This window comes from Rhinolophus sinicus, linkage group LG07 (genome assembly GCF_036562045.2).
Source record: "Rhinolophus sinicus isolate RSC01 linkage group LG07, ASM3656204v1, whole genome shotgun sequence".
Classification (NCBI taxonomy): Eukaryota; Metazoa; Chordata; class Mammalia; order Chiroptera; family Rhinolophidae; genus Rhinolophus; species Rhinolophus sinicus.
In genome coordinates, this window is record NC_133757.1 from 93,435,330 (window position 1) to 93,448,953 (window position 13,624).

Below are 13,624 nucleotides of genomic sequence, written 5' to 3' on the forward strand. Positions count from 1 at the left end.
GCTGATGATCGATAGAGCAGTGTTGCAACCATTCCCCCACATGACTTGGAACCTAGTCACGGTCCCTTTTGCTATTTCACTGGCCTCTACCAGCAGCCACACTTACTTTTAAACTGGCAAAAGAGGACTTACTCAGTCTGAATTTATATAGCCTCTGTAGAAAACAAATTTTCCCCCTAATCTACAATTCTCTTTTTTTGTAATTTTTATTAAATTTATTGAGGTGACATTGGTTTGTAAAATTATATAGGTTTCAATTGTACATTTCTATAATACATCATCTATATATTGCATTGTGTCTTCACCACCCAGAATCAGTTCTCCTTCCATCACCATATATTTGACCCTCTTTAACCTCTTCTACCACCTTCCCTCCCCCTTACCCTCTGGTAATCACTAAACCTAATCTGCAATTATAATGTGCTGCCTACATTTAAATATTTACCCCAGGTTTACTATATATGTTTATACATATGAAGTATTGAGGTAAAGACAGTGAATTTTGCTTGATGTGTATGATTAGTTTGCTAGGGTTGCTGTAACAAAGTACCACAAACTGAGTGGCTTAAACAGACATTTGTCTCATAGTTCTGGAAGCTAGAAGTTCAAGATCAAAGGTGTCAGCAGGGCTATTTTCTCTCTGAAGGTGCCAAGGAATGATCTGTCCCAGGCTTCTCTCCTGGATTCTGGTAACTCCTTGGCTTGTAGCAGCGTAACCCCAGTCTTCACATGGCATTCTCTGTGTGTGCTTGTCTGTGTACAAATTGCCTTTTTTCATAAGGACACCAGTCGTATTGGGTGAGTGGCCCACCCTGCTCCAGTGTGACTCATTTTAACTAATTACACCTGCGACAACCTTATTTCCAAAGAACGTCACATTGTGAGGTACATGGGGTTACGACTTCCACATACAAATTTTGGGGGGACACAGTTCAGCCGATAACAGTGTGATTGACATGAAGATAATCAACTGTGGAGGGTTAGCACCAGTAGGATCCTGGAAGATTATTGGATGCAACCATCTTATTTTGCATATGAGATCAGTGGGAAGTAAAGAGCATATTGTGTTATTTTGAAAATTAAATTAGGTTAAGGGTCCTCCAAATGTTCCATAATAATTAAAGCTCTTTCGTGTTTTCTCATGTCTCTCTGCCTACCCAGATGTGGCCCTTCTCCTCTTCTATCTTTCTCTGGCTCTCCCCCCATCCCAGCTCCAGCTTACCTTCATCACCATCAGGAAATCTTCCTTAGCGATTCTCACCAGCAGACTGCCCAACCCTGCACTTGTAGTCTGCACCACCCAGTTTAGTGACATGGCCCATTCTGACTCCTGATTTTTATTTACTGACATGTGAAATGTATATATACTGCCTTATGTTTTTTTTTTATCATGCCACACATTTATTAGATTCCTAGCATTTGAAATTTTCTGTTTCTGTTTCTAAAAGGAACCCTGATACTTAGGCATCTGAAAGTTTTCTGAGATACAAGTTGTAATCACCTAGAGTTTGAAGAGTAGATGTGTGACTGGGGGCGGGGGGGGGGGGCGGGGGGGTATCAGCCTGTGTAGGGAGGTGACAGTGAGCAGTGAGTAGCTGAGTTAATGCGTAACTAGATGACCATTCCTTACTAAAAAGCCAAAGTAGCTGCCATTTTCCATTTGGATCATGTAAGCCTTCTGCTGGGAATGTGTTTGCAATGATATATTTAGGAATTTTAGAAAGTTCCCAGGGATGTAAGACTGTATTGGTCTTGTCTCTATAATAAGGTTGCATGCAGGAACCTTCTCCTTGCCTTCTTGGTGCCCAACGTACTGCTGGGGCCAGGCCTGCTTGTTAGCTCATTATATTAATTAGTGAAGCCGGACATTGTCTTCATGTAAATAAGGTCAATAGAGAAAATGTGTTATCCTGCTGTGCTAGACTTACCAGATATTTTGAGAGTAAACCGAAATTTACCATGATTGTCCGATAGGATTTGCCATTGTAATTTTGAATAGTATATGAAATAGACTTTTAAATATTGTAAAAAAATTGCAGCCACATTTTAACCTTTCTAAAAAGTTAAAAATAAATTTTATTATTTCTCTAGAATGAATGAAAACTTAAAGATTTTTTAAAAAATTAAATGAGACAGGAGTCCATCATATACAATTAAAGAAGTCTCACACAGGAAGACAAAATATATTAAAGATCTTAATGGAAAAGTAAATATTTAAATATATTACTTCCCTCCACTATGACTTAGAATAGTTTAAACATTATACTTTCTATTTAGTGTGCAGAAATGGCTTGATGATTTTACTGAATATCTACATATATTGTCTTGTATTTTTGCAGTTAATTGAACAAATTTAGTCAACATTAGTTGTGAAACTCCAGGCCATAGAATGATTCAATGATAGTGTGTTCATAACTCATGCTAAATATGAAACGTATTTGTAATTTTGAAATTGTATCACTCAGAATGAAAAAATCCACTGTAATCCTTTCTGCAAGCTTTTAAAGAACTCATCATGAGGCAAGCCTGCCACCTGCTGGTCAAGATTTATTACTTCAGTTTGCTTTTCAAATAAAATCTATGGCTATTTCTGAAGAGTCTCTGATATAGAGTCTAATTTCAATTCAGGCTTCTCTCTCTTGAGTAATCGCCTGCCAAGAATCTATCTGTAGGCGAGAGGTCCCTAAGTGCTGCTAAACCCCTTGCAGAACTAAACTTCTCTGTCTCTTTTTTTTCTGACCAGAACTGCAGAAACATACTGGTAATGCTGCTGTGTCCCCTTCTAGGACCGCAGCTTGTGGGCTCTCCCACTCTGGCTGGCCTTGACCCCAGCCCTGGGGTCATCCATTACTCAGGCCATCCCAGAACCTCAGTCTCCATATTTGCAAAATAGGGCTAATAATTCTGCTTTCAGTTGTTTGGGGCATTACATTAGGTAACACATGAAAGACACTTAGCTTCATTATTGTTACTTGTTAGCCTTTGAGATTCTACTACTATACGTGTCTATCATCAATAGTTAGAAGATTTGCTAAGGTATGATAATATGACTTCACCTCATCTATACTGCCTATTCCATTTTTTTTTTTTAATTCTTGTTTTCTTTCCTTTTGTACTTTAACGACCTCCTTCACTGTCAGACAGATTTTGCAATCTCAGAGACTAGAAATTTAGTGCATCAACACAACATGACGGAAATCATCTGTAGGCTAGAGAGAAATGCCCCCGTGGGCCTTCTGAACATTTGAAGCTCCTCCAGTTTTACCCATCTGTGAATCAGTGTGTGCGCATTCAACCTAACTTTGTATTTGCTAGAAACAAGGGATAATCATCATGGCCATTTCAGTAAAGAGCAAGTGAGGTAATTAGTTCAATAAATATTAATTAAGTGCTAGCCATCACCATATGCAGCTACGGGGAGAGGTACTGGAAATACAGGATCAGGAAAAGAGCCCCTCTCCAGAAGCAGTTCCCCAAAATCTCTTAACTATTTTAATCCCAACAAAAAGGTCGTTTTCCTGACTATTATATAATGTCACATTTGGATTTCCCAAGGTTTCTGTTTTTTCACCTTTTTAGGTCTTACAAGCTTCAAGTTACTGAAATTTCTCATATTTGCCTTCTTTCTTCAGTAGAGTTGACAGCTTTTTCTGCTGGATGGGTCTTTGGCTAGCGTGAATAAATGGTGTTTACTGTGTAATCTAAGCATTTGGCAAGCATGCTCATGTTTTTAAATATAGTGTTTGGCAAGTTCTTGCTACGTGGAAAGTGTGCCATAAATATTTGTTTTAATTATTGAAAAGAATTTTCAAGTTGTCAGGGTACCATTTAATTTTAAAGTGCTCAGTAATTGAAGTTTGGGAACAGCAGACAGAGTGTGCGTCATTTGTGTTCTTGGGAATAAGGAGAAGGTGGAGTAGTGTCTAGGAATTGAGACTGACACCCCAGAGTTTGTGTGTCTCTTGCTTAGTACTGAACCCCTTTGGAACTCACAGTCAACTTCAGGCCCGGGCAGGTCAGTGGTTAAAGCATTAAGAGAGGACGTTGATAATAATTTTATTTTTACTTATTATAGAAGGAGTACATGTTCATTTCAGCTAATCAATAAAAAGATATAAGGGAAAAAACCTCACCTGTAATCTCACTACCCAGAGCTATTGCTTGTTCACATTTTCATGTATGTCACTAGGTGTTTCACAGTGAACACTGCTGAGTGAAATTATTTTACTCCCATTTTTGCTTTTTAAACCCCTTCTACTTCACAAAACTGCTTTTGTCCCCGTGACCAATGACCTCACTTTGCGTGATCCAGTGGGTCAGATCTCAGTCCTCAGCTAATTCACCAGTCGGCGCCCTGGCGTAGCTGGCCATGCTCTCCTACTGGCTGCCCTTTCTTCTCTGGCTGCCAGAGCACCACACAGGCCTGGCTCCTTCTGCCTCGTTGGCACCTCCTCAGCCAACTTGGTCTCTTCTGTTTTGCAGCCTGTCCATGTTAGTTTGCTCCAGGCTCAGTTCTTGAACTGCTCTCTATGATTGGTGATCATTCAAGCTCAAGGTTTAAACACCCTCATTTGCTGATGACTCCCAAATCTTATCTCCAGCCCATGACCTCTGACCTGTCTCCCAAACTCCAGATGGACATTTCCAACTACAGGCTCCACCTCTCCATTTGGATGTTTTGTCAGTCAGAAAAACAGAAGACATGGCTGTACATTCTGAGTCTGAAGGGTTTGATTAAAGGGAACTGGAAGTTTAAATAATGGTGAGAAGGACTAGGGGAGGGGTAGTCAAAATAATTGTTCCTTCTATTTCAGCCTGCAGCAAGCATATGTCTGGAAGCCATGGAAGGGCAGGATCCTCCCACCAACTCTTTCAGGCAACAGCAATAAAATCCTGAAGCTGCTGTGAATAGTAAGTACCTACCAACTATCCCTGATGTGGGCAATTTTCAAAAAGCTCACTCACAATAGTTATTCTCTGGCTTCAATAACTTCCAGAGAATAGGGTTTTAGATCTGTCCTCTCATTGTGACTGACTCTGATGGAGAAAGGGGATTCTGGGAAATGTAGTCCCCTGTCTCTTTTTACCAGATACAGTAGTCCCTCTTATCCGCGGCTTTGCTTTCTGCAGTTTCAGTTATCTGTGGTCAACTGCGGTTTGAAATATTAAATGGAAAATTCCAGAAATAAACATGTAAGTTTTAAATTGCATGCCATACTGAGTAGCAAGATGAAATCTTGTGAGTCCCTCTCTGTCCTGCTCAGGATATGAGTCATCCTTTTGTCCAGCATCTCCATATTACATACGCTCCCCACCTGTTAGTCACTTAGTAGCCATCTTGGTTGTCAAATTGACTGGCTATCAGTATCTCAGTGCTGGTGTTCGTCACCCTTATGGTAGCCGACTTCCACAACATGACATCTGTGTCATTCACCTCACTTCAGCTCATCACACGGGCATTGTATCAGCTCACATCATCACAAGAGGAAGGGTGAATACAGTAAGATAATTCGAGAAATAGAGACCACATTCATATAACTTTTATTACAGTATATTGTTGTAATTGTTCTACTATTAGTTATTTTTATTGATCGCTTACTGTGCCTAATATATAAATTAAACGTCATCATAGATAGGTATGTATAGAAAAAAACATAGTATACAGAGGGTGCCAAAAAATGTATACACATTTTAAGAAAGGAAAAAGCTGTATTAAAATTATGCTGACGGTAACCACTTCGAGCACCTCTTGTAATTGCAGAAGTCAAACATGACTTGTATTCAGCTTTTGTTATTGGTATATATTGAGTATTACAATTTTAATACAGTTTTTACCTTTCTTAAAAAGTGTATGTATAGATTTTTTTGGCACCACTGGTATTTAGTGTTCGGTACTATCCGCAGTTTTAGGCATCCACTGGGGGTCTTGGAGCTTTTCCCTTGTGGATAAGAGGGGATGACTATATAGTAATTCCTCATTTAATGTTGTTGATAGGTTCTTGGAAACTTTAAGTAAAATGATTTGTAACAAAACCAATTTTACTATAGGCTCATTGATAGAAACAAGACTTATGAGTAAGTTCCCTCGGCATATTTCTGGTCACAAAAACATTGCCAAACTTTTAAACAAAGACCCAAAACTTTTCTAATAGTAAACATTAATAAAAATTTGTGAGCTATACATATATTTTAAAAAGATTAAAAAAAACAACAGGGAAAATCATTATTTTCCAACCTGCTTATTCCACATCAGGGTTGTGGGTGGCAGGAGCCTCTCCAGCTAGTGGTGCAAGGCAGGGCCCCACCCTGGACAAGATGCCCATCCATCGCAGGACACATCACCCACACCCACACTTACTCAGACTGGGACAATAAAGACACACAAGTCACCTAATATGTACATCTTTGAGATGTGGGAGGAATCTGGAGTCCCCAGAGAAAGCCCATACAAACAGAGGGAGAACGTGCCAACTCCAAAAACCAGTGGCCCCAGGCCAGCGGGAATTGATTTTTTTTCTCATCAACATTGTAATGAAATGAGATAGAAAAAAACGATATTATTGAAGATGGACCTGCTGTATCTTAGAAGAGGGTGCCACCGATAATGTGTTGAAAACAATCTAGCACAGATCTGTAGTAGACTTCTGAAAAATAACGCATGCAAAGCTCAACTTCAATTCTTTCTTCTCCAATCAGCCTCATCCTTTGCCTTCATCTTTGTTATTCTCAACTCCATCCCGCAGTTGCTTAGGTCAAATACTTTGTTTTTTGATTCCTCTCTTTCTTTAACACTTCCTAATCCATTAGGATATCCCATTGGCTCTATTTTTAAAATACTGGACACTGACCTCTCCTCACCATCTATTCTGCCCTTTCTTGGATCTGAGCCCTCATCTTCTTTTGCCTGAATTACTGCAATAACCTTTAAACAGGCCTCCCGGCATCTCTTCCCATTCCCCTCAGCTCAGTAGCCAGAGCCATTCTCTCAAACGGGATATCATATCTCTCTCCTAGTCAAAATCGCATGATGGCTCCCCAACCCTAATAGAATGAAAGCTAAAGTCCTTCCAATGGCAACAAGATACTCTCGCCACCCCACTCTCCTAAAGCACTCCGTCTTGTTTGCTCTGCTGCAGCCACACTGGTCTCCTGGCTGTTTCTTGAACAGACCAGGCTCAAACCTGCTGTGGGGGCTTTCTGCTCCCCCAGATACCCACTTGGCTAACTCCCTATCTTGAATCTTTGCTCACCTTCTCAAAGGACAAGGCTAACTTTTCTACTTAAAACTGCGACATGCCATTGTGCCACAAGACATGTGTGGGCCATGTTATATTGAGGTCCTTTCAACACTGTTGATAAATCGATCTCTTGAACAAGGTCCCAAATAGACCTGTGCTATATTCCGTCTTCAGGGAAATAGCTCACTACACCTAATTTGGGAAATTTGAAATACGTTAAAATTATAAATATAAAAACAAAGAAAAACAACAACAAAAAACCTGCAACCTGCCTCTCCCCAGCTCTTCCAAACCTTCTTTTGCCAACCCCTACCCCACCCATGGCACTTTTTACCTTCTCACATACTATATAAGTCCTTATTCATTATGTCTGTTACTTGTGGTTAATCTCCCATGCTGTATGAAAGCTCCATGATAACAAGGATCTTTATCCACTGATGTGTCACAGACATTAGAACTGTGCCTGCAAATATGGGCATTCAGTAAATATTGGTTAAATATACAGATATATCTTTTTGTTAAGCGAAAAAAGGGATCATATTTTATAAACTGTTTCATAAAAACGCTTGCATAATATTTCTTGACTATATTCCCATGGCAATAGACATACAACCCTAATATTTTTCACTAACTTCACTCCATGCTGCTCTATGGCAATTTTCATTAGTTTAATGTTTAGTTAATGAATATGTTTGTTTTAATGGTAACCTTTTTAACAGCTTGAATGACATGTAATTCACATACCATAAAATTCACCCATTTAAAGTGTACAATCCAATGGTAACACATATTTATGGAGACCCTGCTATCTGCCAAGCACTCTGATCAACTCTGAGGATACAGCTGTGAAGAAAATGGACAGAGTTCCAGTCCTCACAGAGATTGTGGTCTGGGAGAAGGGGACAGGCAGACATTACCTAATAATTGCACAAATAATTACTGATTGTGCTACTGAGGAAAAGAGACAGGGTGCTATATGAGCAATTAACAGAAGGCCTTTAGCCTAGTTTGGGAGCTCAGGGCAAGTGTTTCTCAGAAAGTGGAATTTAAACTGAGCACTACAGGGTGAGTGGGAATTAGGCAGGTGAAAGAAGTAGGGCCATGAGGGGGCACTAGAAAGAAGGTGGTTTTGACTGGACAGCTAGACTGTTTCATTCTTTCACTAACACGGGGGTTGCCAAAAGTATGTATACAAGTGGACACGTTGGTCCACATTGCTAAAGCAGTAGTTCGCTGTCATCAGAAGTGTCTGGATGCTGAGGGTAACCACTTTGAGCACCTCTTGTAATTGCACAAGTCAAACGTGACTTGTATTCATCTTTTGTTCTTGGTATGTATTATTCCAATTTTAATACAGTTTTCCTTTCTTAAAATGTGTATACGTTTTTTGTTGTTGTTTTTTTTGGCACCCTCTGTATTTGCTGAAATGAAGGTCCTTAAATTATTTCCTTAAGATAAATTGTTGGAACTAAAGTCGTTAGGTCAAATGTGTGCAGATCTGTCCTCCCTCCCTCCTCTTTGTTCTTAATTTTTTGCTATGTATCACCTTGCTGCAAGGGTGGTGGTTTAGGTGGCTAGGGAATTGCAGAGGGAAGACTGCAATTTTGTTGCTTCCTTCCTGAGATGATTCAGATGGGGTTCACGGAGACTTGGAAAAGAAGACCCTGTGGCAAATCCCAGCCTTGTGAACTGAGGCTAATGGATAGTTGCAATGCCAGAAGCATGGAGGACATCAAAAGATCTGGACCTTCAAATCAGGTTCCAGTATTTCTGCAGTGTAAGAAATGTTTTTATTTTCTCTTAGTTTCTTCCTTAAACCATTAAGAGCTCCATTAAGTTGTAATTTTGACTGCTTTTTCAATGACTCTAATGAACACATTAGGTATTATATTCTCTGGGCAATCTCACTATTTAAATACTAAGTGTTACTGAAATTATGACCATATTTCAGGTTAGTATTTAAATTTTAAATTTCTGCTATAAATTCCAAGTTTAAAAAAAAGGCATAAAACAGTTCACAAAAAAGCACATGAAACAAAATGGGAATTTAAAAATCTGAAAGCAGGAATAGGAAAGAAAAGCAATTTAGTTAAGTCAGGTGAATAAGAGAAATAAAATGAGTTTACATATTCAAATTATATGAGAGTAGGGAGCCTCAATTGATAAGATAGCCTCTTTATATTCAGTTTTTATTGAAAAATTATTTTGCGTCTTTCTTTCCTCAGATATCTGCATTAATTGCCCCTCACTTTATTCAGATCTTGCCTTAAATGTCATGTTATCAGAGTTCTTTCCAGATCACCCTAATTAAAATAGAAGGTCCTGTCTGAAGACTTAAGTGGTCTCCCTGCTTCTAAATTTGCTCCATTCTGATCCATTTTTAATGCTCGGGTCAGAGTGAACTTCTGAATTCCAAAGTTGGCTCATATTCCAAAGTTCAGAAGTCCAGAGTGAACTTCTGAATTCCAAAGTTCTCCTGCTTTAAACCTTCCAATGTCTTCCCATTTCCAAAGAATAATTCAAATTCATGTGTGGCCTGCAAGGCCCTGCCTTGTCTGGCCACCCCCTCACCCTTATCTCTCTGGCTTTTTATCTTTTACCACTTTCCTTTCTTTGTGGGCTGAATTGTGTCCCCAAATTCATATGTTGAAGTTGTAACCCCCAGTACCTCAAAGTGTGACTTGGAGATGGAGTCTTCAAAGAAATAATAAAGTTAAAATGCGGTCATTAGAGTAGGCGGTAATCTCATATGACTGGTGGGACTGGTGTCCTTACAAGAAGCAATTAGGACACAGCTTTGGACAGAGGGAAGACTTGAAGATTCAGGGAGAAGACAGCCATTTACAGAGGCTGCGGAAGAAACCAACCCTGCTGACACTTGGATCAGCCTCTGTGAGAAAAGCAATTTCTGTTGTAAGCCCTTTAGTCTGTGGTACTTTGTTACAGCAGCTGAGCAGACTAGTACACTTCTGTTGACTCGTTAGCCACTCTGAACTCTCTATAGTTCCTAAAACAGGCCAAAGCTGTCTCTTCTCAGGTCCTTTGCAGTTTAGGTTCCCTCGGCATTGAGTGCTTCACACAGATGATCTGCACAGCACCTTTCCTCTGCTTTCTGCTCGCTGCTCATGCGTCACCTGCTCTGGGGGCCTTCTCTGGGAACTCTATTAAAAATAGTACCCCTGCGTTATCATCATCTATTCCTTAACCTTATTATTTTCTTTGTAGCACTTATCACTACGCAATATATTTCAATTAAGAGTTTTTTTGTCTGTCTTCCTTCACCAGCCCTTGCCCCCAACGTAAGAATTGATTTTGTTCTATATGTTGATTGCCTAAAATAGTAGGCACTCAATCAATATTCACTGACAGTGAATAAAATGAATATATGAAAATCTAAATCCTGAAGCTTAAAAGTCGGATAACTGTAAAGGCATGCTCATCAATACATACCATTTACAAATGACACTCTTAGTTGAAATTAGGTCCCAGAAAAAGGAGTTATGGTATTTGACTTCAGGAAACTAAAAATCATAATAAATCCATATCACCAGTTAAAAGTAGATGTTTAGTCAATATTTGATTTTCATTAAGATTTTTAGATTCTCTAAAAATTTACTTTTGATAAAGTTAATAATTGCCACCCACTGAAGACTTAAGTAGCATTTGAGAAGGAATTTTGAGATATACCATGCTGTAGAAGTATTATAGGGAAGCATGAAAGACTTTCTTACATGGAGGGGAGGAAATTCCTAAAGTGGGCAAACAAATATTCAAGTTTAAATCAGAAGAGAAGTGACAACAGTTCTGTTAGGCCAACTTGAAATAGCCATACTGAATACTGCCTAGACCAGGTGTTGCAGCTGCTTCAGTTCACTGTGGACCATGAATGGTGACACCATGGCTGCCAGAAATAAACAACAGAGAGTGACAATAAAAAATTAAACCTATGTAATTTTTGACCAGATTCAAATTGACTTTGGTTATATGGATATGGCTCCCACTTTGATTTTCCATTACAGAGTAGTTGTCACCCACGTACCATCCTGAGATATATTTTGTACCATTGCCTTCAAAAACCTCTGTTTATCCAACTGAAAAAAAAACTGTGACTAGTTGGCTGAAGATATTAAAAACAACTTTATTTTTAAATTATAAAAGGGCCACGTTAGTGAATATTTTGGAAATAAAAACATTACCCAACTGTTGCCTTTTTGAGAGATGTCGTCTTAGTATTGACAGAGTTGTAATTAAAGTATAAGTACACTTATACCCTGATCTTTCATTCCATTTTATCTATATTCATTTTACCATAAGGCTTCATAAAATGAATGATACTGCTTCCTAATGGTTGTCTAAATCTTAGTTACGTGTATGAACCATAACTGACATAACCATTTTCTTATTGCAAGACCTTTAGTCACAAAACTGTGACCACAACCCCCAGCCAGCATTTTGCTGTTTTAAATTACAATTACTATCTTTGTGTTTTTTAGTTTCTGCCATCTTTTGGGTTATTCTTTACGGTAAATGAATAGAAGTGGGGTTCCTGGTGGGTGGAAAGGTTAACTTAGCAGCTCTGAGTCATTCAAATGGGGCACATTCCAGAAAGGGCTGTTTTCACGATGCCCTTAGCTGGGAACAGAACTCTGGGAATATTCTGACCGATAAGAGTGTTTTGCATGCCATGGATCCTGAGCCATGCTATAACAGTTTTTCCAGGTGGTATATACTGACAATGTGATTTATGGTGAACACCTGCTTTCCCTCGATGGATTTGGAGCTTCAGTAACTGCTGCCAGTCATGTAGGCACAATGGACTGACCCTCAATAAAAACCCTGGACAGCCAGGCTCAAGTGAACTTCTCTTGTTGACAAGACTCTACACTCATTTTCACACATCATGTCTGAAAGAATTACGCATATCCAGTGTGACTCGGCTGGGAGGGGACCCTTGGAAGCTTGTGCCTGGTTTCCTGCAGACTTTGCCCTATGCACATTTTCCCTTTGAGATCTTACTATACTCTTTTCCTGTAATAAACTGTACCCGTGAACACCACAAATTCTGAATCTTTACAGGGAACCAACCCCTGGCCTGGTTGGCATTCAGTTGCCGATAATGGGTACTTCTCTCACTGGTTAAAGCAAAACGTGTTTATGATTATGTATTCTGTGGTTTCCAAAATTGTTGGGATGGCTGAGAAAGTAGACGGAACTTCCAGGAATAATTCATCGCTAGCTCCAAAATTTCATTTTGGCAGAAGCAGAAACCACCAAATCAAGAAACTGCTTGCTGCAAAATCATGTTGCCTCAGCTATGCCAGCAAAATGGATGCCTCGCTCCCCTCTTAACTCAGTTCTGAATCCAGGCATCTGAATGACAGAACGTAAATCATATCTGGAACTGTTGCTGCAGGGGCATCTCAAAATGCTGTATTTCACTTTTGCAGTGCTCAAAGACACAGGAAGGAAATTAGAATTTATGCCAAGTGAGTCAATCCACAGTACATTGTGTTAAAGACTGTAAACATTTTAATGTATCTCGATACTGCCAAGTTGCTTTCTGAAAAGGCTGGAAAAATTCACAATGGCAGTGACAAAAAGCAAGGCTCCAGTTTTATACTACTTTAAAAAAGTAGATTAAAAAAAAAAAGAACATCCAGTAATAAGGGGCAGCCTTATCATCGCCTGTGTTCTTTCACTGCCTTTCTCTCACTCTCAGTTGTTCTTGGAAGAAAAAGATTCCTATAGATTGCGCTTACAGGCAATCTCCTACATGAAAGCTGGGGATAATAAATGAACTTATAAATCAACTATTCTATGTTGGTGACTTAAAAAACAACAACAAACAAACAACAAAACAAGGCACTCATTTATATAGTGCATGGCTAAGCAATTTTAATTATTGTTGAAAACTACTGAATAAAGTAAGTGGAAGTCTTATTTTACTTTTATTAATCTCTCTAATTTATACTTTCTTCTTTTTATCTCAGGTTCCTCATCTCAGGCCTCCTCCAGGCTCTGCGTTTCTCCACTGGTTGCTTTAGAAAAAAGGACTTGGGCTTCGAACCAGCTGATTTGAACTCTGAGGTGAGATTTTTGCTCACAAACTTCAACTGTTGGAAGATATAACGTCTCATCTAGAAGCCAGGAAAATAAAAACTATCTATGATGCAGATGTTTGTATACACAAAAGATGGCATAAAGGACAAAGATATAAATTTCCTAATTTCTTAGAGCATCTTCTAACTTTACAATTATTGGATCTTGGAACACTATAGCAATTTCTTACACAGCTATGGAAAACTTATACAGGATATTTATGATACACTATTATAATGAGATGTTATTCTTTTACACGTTACACGTATATGCACAGAAAAACATCT

General features: G+C 39.0%; 1 long non-coding RNA gene across 1 annotated transcript in view; it reads left to right on the plus strand.

Annotated features, from left to right (window-relative positions):
* Positions 1 to 13,624, plus strand: part of LOC141572719 (uncharacterized) — a 35,944-nt gene that overhangs the window by 12,843 nt on the left and 9,477 nt on the right. Inside the window, exons 4-5 of the long non-coding RNA XR_012498125.1 lie at positions 4,815 to 4,911; positions 13,229 to 13,325. This is a non-coding gene — a long non-coding RNA (uncharacterized LOC141572719). The remainder of the gene's footprint in view (positions 1 to 4,814; positions 4,912 to 13,228; positions 13,326 to 13,624) is intronic.